General features: G+C 41.5%; 1 long non-coding RNA gene across 1 annotated transcript in view; it reads right to left on the bottom strand.

Moving 5' to 3' along the window:
• LOC142467267 (uncharacterized) overlaps positions 1–4,153 on the bottom strand; it is a 4,547-nt gene extending 394 nt beyond the window's left edge. The window contains exons 1-3 of the long non-coding RNA XR_012788322.1: positions 3,967–4,153; positions 722–759; positions 1–483 (exon numbers count right to left, since the gene is read on the bottom strand). The exon at positions 1–483 is cut by the window's left edge and continues 394 nt beyond it. This is a non-coding gene — a long non-coding RNA (uncharacterized LOC142467267). The remainder of the gene's footprint in view (positions 484–721; positions 760–3,966) is intronic.
• Between the last annotated feature and the right edge of the window lie 4,540 nt (positions 4,154–8,693).

The raw sequence follows: 8,693 nt of genomic DNA on the forward strand, positions 1-8,693 counted from the left end.
GGCGGAGGATGATTCGGCTATGTATGCCGCTGCAGGGAACCTCACCGTCAGCCGCTTACTCGGAGAACGCTAGACGCACATCCGTGACGTCATCGGGCGGCGTCAGCGTCGTGCGCGAGTGGGTCACTGCTTGAGGAAGCTAGAAGTCCCAAGAATGTCCCGTATAATGCCCGCTTAAGGTCGCGAGCAATTAGACAATGTATTAGACAATGTATTAAAACATCCAGTATATAGGAATAAATGAATGCGCCCTCAATCCAACGCGTTTCGTGTTTACAACACTTCGTCAGGGAATGGAGGATTAATTCATGGGGGCGCTTCATATACCCACAGATCTCTTATGATTGGCTGCTTATCAAAAAGTCCAGCCTCTCATGTGGGAGGTACAATAAAACACAAGTGTTTCCAAGCAAACATAATTATTTTACATAAAATACACACAATATATTTATTAATCAAACAAAAAACTTTTCGGCGATGTTGCTAGAAATATAAAAAAACACATATTAGTACATAAAATCAAACACTTAATATAATTGTTATTTAAAAAGATCTATAAGGTATATATGAAAGAGGAAAAAAGAAAGAAAAATATATATACTGTAGGAGAGGTATAACACCAGTTTTGTGACCTATATAGAGAATACACCTATACTCTAAAATGACAGATTTAAAAAATTATTATATTTTAAAACAATAATTTAAAATAATTTAAAATTACTTAGTAAAGGGACCAAACATCGAGTTCTTCATTAAGTCCTAGAGGAGACAGAGTTTGCATTTTATAAATCCACAGACTTTCCTGTTTTGAAAGCATCTTGTCTCTATCTCCCCCACGTCTTCCAATGTTAACAATTTGGATACCAATATACTTCAAAAGACTAGAGTCACAGTTATGTTTATTTTTAAAATGTCTAGAAACACTATGATGTTCTAAACCTAATTTGATGTTTCTAGCGTGCTCTAGTATCCGAATCCTCAAATATCTTTTAGTACGTCCAATATATTGGTACCCACATGGACATTGAAGCAAATAGACTACATGTGTGGATTTGCAAGAAATGCAGTCCTTCACCGTAAAACATTCCTTTGTTGTATTTGAAATGAATTTTTTATGGTCAGTATGGAGCATTTTGCAAGCTTTACATCTACCGCAACTAAAATTGCCCTTAGGTTTTACAGGTAACCAGGTTGTCCCCGATTGTAAATCAATTGGGGGACCAATATCACTGGGTGCCAGATAGTGTTTCAAATTTTTTGCTCTACGGTAGATGAAGCTTGGTGTGGACTGTAGAGACGGGCCAAGGATAGGGTCATTACATAGAATATTCCAGCTATTACCTATAATTTTCTGGATATTTCTACTGACTGAGTTATACTCAGTGACAAAGGGGACTTTAATTACATTGTCAATATTTCTATCCTCTGTCACAATTTTAGTCTTATTTTGTATCAGAAGCGACTCTCTGTCCATGTCATAAACCTTTGCTAGTGATTTAGTAAGGAGGGCCCTATTGTATCCACGTTCAATGAATTTATCAAATAAGAGCACCGATTGGCTCTCAAAATCAGACAATAAACTGCAGTTACGTCTTATACGCATAAACTGGCTCTGTGGGATGTTATCTATCCAGGACCGTTTATGGTTGCTTGTTGATAATATGAAGCTATTTGAGTCCACTTTCTTGAAGAAAGTTTTAGTATTAATTTTCATGTCTATTCTAGACTCTAAATGAAGGTCCAGAAAGTGAATCTCTCTGTCATTAGATTCAGCTGTAAACCTCAAATTGAAAGTGTTTTTATTAAGATATATCTTAAAAAGTTCCAAAGTGTTCTCATCACCCTCCCAAATGCACAGAATATCGTCAATATATCTTTTCCAAACAATTACATGGTTTGAGAAGGGATTATTATGCCATATGTGTTGGTCCTCCCATGATCCCATGTAAATGTTGGCGTAGCTAGGGGCAAAACGTGTCCCCATAGCCGTACCACAATTCTGAATATAATGTTGATTCAGAAAAAGGAAATAATTGTGGGATAGTATAAATTTAATTGCATTGACGATAAACTCACAATTCAGAGGGTGTAATTCTAGATCCTTCATTAGGGTCTCACTGACGGCTTGTAGGCCTTTATCATGGGGAATACAGGTATATAACGACTGGACGTCGAAAGTGGCCCATCTATAGTTTTCTTGCCATTTTATTGTTTTCACTAAATGGAGAACTGCCGTTGTATCTTTTATGTAAGATGGCTGCACTTTTACATATTTCTGTAAAAAAAAAGTCTATATACTCAGACAAATTGGCCGTCAGTGAGCTAATGCCAGAAATTATTGGCCTACCTGGTGGATCAGTCAGTGATTTGTGTATTTTGGGAAGGTGATAGTACACCGGAACCTTTGGAAATTGTGCATATAAAAATTGAAATTCAGCTTTATTAATTACAGTGGATTCAATAGCTTCATCCAAAAGATTTTTTAAATCCTTGAGGTATTCATTTGTAGGATCGTGGGGGAGTTTACCATAGTAAATAGGGTCATGTAATATACGGAATGCTTCCTTTTCATAGTCCCTTCTATTTTGAAGCACTACCCCTCCCCCTTTGTCTGCTTGTCTTATGATTAATTCATTATTGTCCTGTAATTCTTTAAGGGCTAAATGCTCATTGTACTTTAAATTATGTTGAATATCTGTGGACTTAAAGTTTTTTACTAATGATATGAACTCGTTATTGACTATATTAAAAAATGAATCAATAAAACTGCCTTTGCTATTAGCAGGATAAAATCGAGATGGTGTTTTATATTTGTATATTTGTATATAGTTATCATATCCCCTCTTAGACGCCTCTTTTCTAATGTAAATAAATCCAATATAGCTAGCCTCTCCTCATAAGTTAGAATGTCCATCCCCTTTATTAATTTGGTGGCTCTTCTCTGCACTCTCTCTAGTTCCATAATGTCTTTTCTTAGGATTGGTGCCCAAAATTGTACTCCATATTCAAGGTGTGGTCTTACTAATGCTTTGTAAAGGGGCATAATTATGTCTACTTCCCTTCCATCCATTGCCCGTTTGATGCAAGATAAGATCTTGTTTGCCTTTGCAGCTACTGCATGACATTGGGCACTATTGCTAAGCCTGCTGTCTACAAGCACCCCTAAATCCTTCTCCATCAAGGATTCCCCCAATATATCTCCATTTAATTTGTAAGTCGCCTTTTTATTCTTGCATCCCAAATGCATAACCTTATATTTATCTGTATTAAACCTCATTTGCCATTTACCTGCCCACGTTTCCAGTCTCTCCAAGTCCTTCTGAAGAGAAATTTCATCCTGCTCTGATGAGACGGAGGCATTCACCCCAGAAACCTGATCCTGTCATCCCCCATACCATCGCGGGAGACTCAGGCCCCCCTGTTGCCAGCAGGTATGCACCACACTCAGACACGTAGCCAGACCCTAGTACAGAGGAGGGGGGCCCGATCTGCGATTGGCCCAGGGAAGGGGGGCTACATTGGGAATCGATGTTATTTTTCTTCATATTAATGGGTATCCTCAAAGCTAATGATATGCCAAAATGACGTCCATTAGCAAAACTACAATTGTTTCTTCACTTTTTCTGCTTGATCAATAGGGTGACCAGATTTCGAAAATGAAAAACCGGGACACCTTAAAACATCACGTGACACCCCCCATTGCCATGACAACAAGACACTCTGATGCCCCTGCAGTGTTAGTGTGTATAGAGGTGGGGGCTTTGCTTGGGCCCTTCAACTCTTACAGCCAGGGCATTATTGGCCAGGAATGCCCAGTTCGGAGGGGATTACTACTTCAAAATGTATTTGATTCGTAACAACATCAAAAAACTCTAATACCAATAACTAACAACCACAGACAATGATAATCTAAACCATCAAATAAAATGTCTACGGCCCTTGTTCAAGCATGTTTGCGGTACTTACCAGATAAATCAGTGCCTGCAATCCAAAACTGTATCCGCCTCTACGAGCGTCTGAAAGCAATCCAGCGTTCCTGGTGTGTGGCTGAAGAGGTGAGGGACTCCCTCCTCTCAAACGGAAAAGAAGAGCAAAAAATAGAGTTGGAACATACTGTACCTATCATACAGGGATGAGAGAGAGAGACAGAGAATGAGAGAGAGACAGAGAATGAGAGAGAGACAGAGAATGAGAGACAGAGAATGAGAGACAGAGAATGAGAGAGAGACACAGAGAGAGAGAGACAGAGAATGAGAGAGAGACAGAGAGAGGGACATAGGGAGAGAGAGACACAGAGAGAGAGAGACAGACACAGAGAGAGAGAGAGACAAAAGTAATGTACTGTATAACCATTATACCGTACCCCCTAGTATTCGTGTAATCATTGTCCCACACCCCCTTTTACTCACGCTTTGGCAATACTGAAATGTTCTTTTGACAGAGACACACAGAGACACAGAGAGAAACAGAGACACACAGAGAGAGACAGAGACACAGAGAAAGAGACAGAGACACAGAGAAAGAGACAGAGACACAGAGAGACACACAGAGAGAGACAGAGACACACAGAGAGAGACAGAGACACAGAGAGAGAGAGAGAGAGAGAGAGAGAGAGAGAGAGAGAGAGACGGGCCTGCAGCGGGTGCGATTGGGGGCGTGGCAATAAATATTTGGAGGCGTGGCAATAACGTTCCGGCGCGGACGTCACTTCCCTACCTCACATCCCGATCCACCGGCATTTTTTCAGATGCAGCATCTGAAGCACTGTGCAGACAAGAAGAAAAATGCACACAATGCGCACCAGAGATTAAAATATAGTAAATTATTTATTAATAAAACAAGAAATAACCGAGGGGGATCCAACCCCACCTCAGTACTTTCTTCTCGTTGCTATTGCCACACTATACGTCCTGACGCCGGAAGGGAAGTTGGTACGCGACCAAGACGAGACACCGGATTTACAGTGGAACCACAACATACCACAGATTGCTGGAGGACCACACTGCGAGGGGCGCAGCCTATCGAGTTTCCCGGTCATCGTCCAAAGTCTGGAGCTGCGGAGTGACTTCCGGATTACCACGGAGCCCGAGCCTGTCTCACACAATGCTTTTACCAAACGGATGTTTGTGAGTTTGCTATTTTTATCTTGTCCAGGAAATGAAATTGTTAAACCGAATTTACACATGGAGCGGGCGCTTTCTCTTCTTTTTTTTGTTTAGATATCTATCGAGGAGGTGGTTGTTTCCCTGAAGAGAGCTGCCAGGGCTCCAGAGGACGCCCGAATTGGATCCTTTTATGATTGAGTTATAACATAGCTATTAGAGCTAGGTTTCTGGACTTTTATTGTGTTTAGGCATAGAGTTTATTATTATTTTATTACAGCTACTTTTTAGTAATTGCACTGTTATTAATTCTGACCACTAATTCTCACTGCCATTATAATCTCTCTCTAGCCACAACCAAATTGCTATATCAGCTATATTATTTATTGGTTATACCAGGGGAGCACAAACTTTTGCAGCTCGCCCCCCTGCCGGTGCTCGCGCCCCCCCACCTTACCATGATGCGGCGTCATGTGACCTGCAGCGGCATTTGACGAGGGTGACGTCACATGACCCCGCAGCGTAATTTAACATACTGTGCTATATCTATGCACACACAGCTGTCTCTAGGCATAAAACACATCCACACCGGGGGAAGGACCAGCACAGATAACATTCCAAGAGACACTGTTTTTAAGTATACCTTTTGCTTGCTTCATTCATTGTAACATCGCCGGAAGAAGAGATCAGTGTATTTCGAAAGCTCGCACAAATAAAAGCATTTCGTTAGCCACAGAACGGTATCATCTATTTATTTTTTGATTATTGAAGCTCGGCTAACACGGTACTGATACCTCTATATATATATATATTGCGCGCGCACACACACATATAACGTTTTATCCAACTTTTTCATTTATCATTTGTAGAGAAAATGAACAATGTCGCCAGAAGTGCTATTTTTCAAAATGTAACATCTCTACTAATTAGTGTAAAATGATACTTCATATAAAGCAGGTTATGGGACCCATTATAAAATGACCTTCATGTTTCTTATCACATCCCAGTATATGGATACTTTCTATTATCACAAGCTGCTAACATGTGACAGGGCTCAGAGTCTGAGCCCAGAATGTGACATACAGAACATTCTCATTCTAAATTTCAAAAAATATTGTGTTGATTTCTGACCTGACTGCTGTGGTTACAGCTCAACCACTCTGTTCTACTGTATGTCACCACTTTCTGCCACAACCAGTTGACGGTGGATCTGCAAGGAGTTCAACGCTCATTGGCATCACATCTGTTGCTTGGTTGACGTATCATTTCTCCAGCTTTTAATTTTATTGTTTTTAAATAGATTATATTTATTTAGTTGAATAGATATTTATTTAGTTTAATAGATATTTATTTAGTTTAATAGATTATATTTCTAAGTTTAATAAGTTATATTTCTTAGTTTAATAAGTTATATTTCTTAGTTTAATAAATTATATTTCTTAGTTTAATAAGTTATATTTCTTAGTTTAATAAATTATATTTCTTAGTTTAATAAAATATATTTGTTAGTTTAATAAGTTATATTTCTTAGTTTAATAAGTTATATTTGTTAGTTTAATAAATTATATTTCTTAGTAAATAAGTTATGTTTCTTAGTTAATAGATTATATTTGTTAGCACAGTAGATTATATTTACTAGTATTTAAGTCTCCCCCTCAGTGCCCCATTAGGACCCGTGCGCATATTTCACATCTTTTCGGAGTCGCTTATTTTTTAGACCCTCGGAGCCGAAACCTAAAGGGGTCAGCTAAGAAAGTTCGGATCAAGAGGAGCCGCACAGCTTAAAGACAGAACATTTCCAAGGGAGATGGAGACAATTTGGGTAAGATCTGATTAAAGGACATCCTTTGAGGAAGGAAAGGGTGACGGGGGAGTCTAAGAGGGGGGTGAGAGAGCAAGGTTGTGTGTCAGATTGGGGCAGAGCAAGAGAACGCAAAAATGATGGGGATTTGCTGCACACCAAAAAAAAACAATAAGTAGTGATACTTTAACCGGTGCCCCTTAGTCTCAGGGAAGACCGGCATTTCGTCCAATGGATACAATATGATTGATGGGAAAGGGCACACGGATTTGAATAAAAAAAGATAATTTATTGTGCCACAGACTACAATGTTTCGGCTGCTGGCCTTTCTTTGCTGGATTTAGTGGGTTTAGACACTTTACCTGAGAAAGACCAGCAGGCCGAAATGTTGTTGTCTATGGCAGTGCAAGAGAAAACAGGTTGGGGGGGGTGGGTTCTCGCAAAGTCGCCGACCCATGGGTGAGTGTCCCCGGTGGAAACTAGTCCTGGACCCCGGGAAAGCTGTCTGTGGCCCATACAAGCTGAGTAACATGTAAAAAGGACACATGTATGTTCAGAATGAGTTAGCATGGTATTTTGAGAGGCACCATAGCAGGTCAGTGCAAGTCAGTGCAGAGCACTGCAAGGTCAGTCAATATGAGGAAGGGTCCGATGGAGGAGTTGGAGGGTCCCAGAATATCTCTTAAAGCAGGGGTGCGCAAATCAAGGGGCACGACATTTTCTTGGGAGGAGGGGCTCGGCGCTTACAGAGGCCCCTCGCTCTTCCCCACAGCATTTAAATTAAATGCCGGAGATCGCGCGCAAGGCCTCTGTAAGTTCCCTTTCCTTGTCTCCGGCGGCTTCTGGCGACAGCAACGTGGCGTCACATGATGTGGCATTGCCATAGCAACGTGATATCACATGACGTCGTTACATCAGAACGTCGGAGACAAGGTGGGGAAGGTGGAGGGGGGAGCAGGGGGAAAAGGTTGTGCAACCCTGTCTTAAAGCATTGCCTTGCATACAGATCAGAGGCCAAGAATGGATATGGATATCCGATGTGAAGCCGGAAATAAGACAGAAAAGACCGTTTCGGGGGAAGAAGGTGAGTGATGAAATAGCCGTCACTGTGTAACTCTTCCAATTACCTGCAACTTCATGCAGAGAAATAGCAACGCTTGTTTTTAACGTGCTAAGCACCTAATGGGGAATTCAACTGCTGAGAAGTTAAGGGAGTTACTAACCCAAACTCAGCAACGTTTCTGTGTCTCTGTGATAACTCCCCCAGGACATGCCTGAAAACCAGAGGTAACTCAATGTATTTTTGATAAATAGAAACATGACCTTCTGGGGAGGGGTATATAATGGGTACTGGGCCTGGTGAGGTGGGTATAACGGGTACTGGGCCTGGTGAGGTGGGTATAATGAGTACTGGGCCTGGGGAGGGGCGTATAACAGGGTACTGGGCCTTGGGAGGGTTGTATAACTGGGTACTGGGCATGGGGAGGTGGGTATAACGGGTATTTGCCCTGTGGAGGGCGGTATAACGTGGTATTGGGGATGGGGTATAAGTGGCACAGGAGCTCTTGCGATACAGAGTATCACTGTCCCTGGTTACAAACACTTCATGTCTCCTGCAGATCAGGACACGCACGAAGGTGGTGCCCTTTGTGCCACCAGACGACGAGGCGGGCTACGAGGCGGACGACGAGGCATACGACAAAGAGGGCGTCAAGTGGAACAATGAGGTGGGCTACAAGGCGGCCGATGACGCAGACGTGGTGTACGATGACCAAGGAGCATACGACAGG

The sequence above is a fragment of the Ascaphus truei genome, chromosome 16, assembly GCF_040206685.1.
Source record: "Ascaphus truei isolate aAscTru1 chromosome 16, aAscTru1.hap1, whole genome shotgun sequence".
Lineage (NCBI taxonomy): Eukaryota > Metazoa > Chordata > Amphibia > Anura > Ascaphidae > Ascaphus > Ascaphus truei.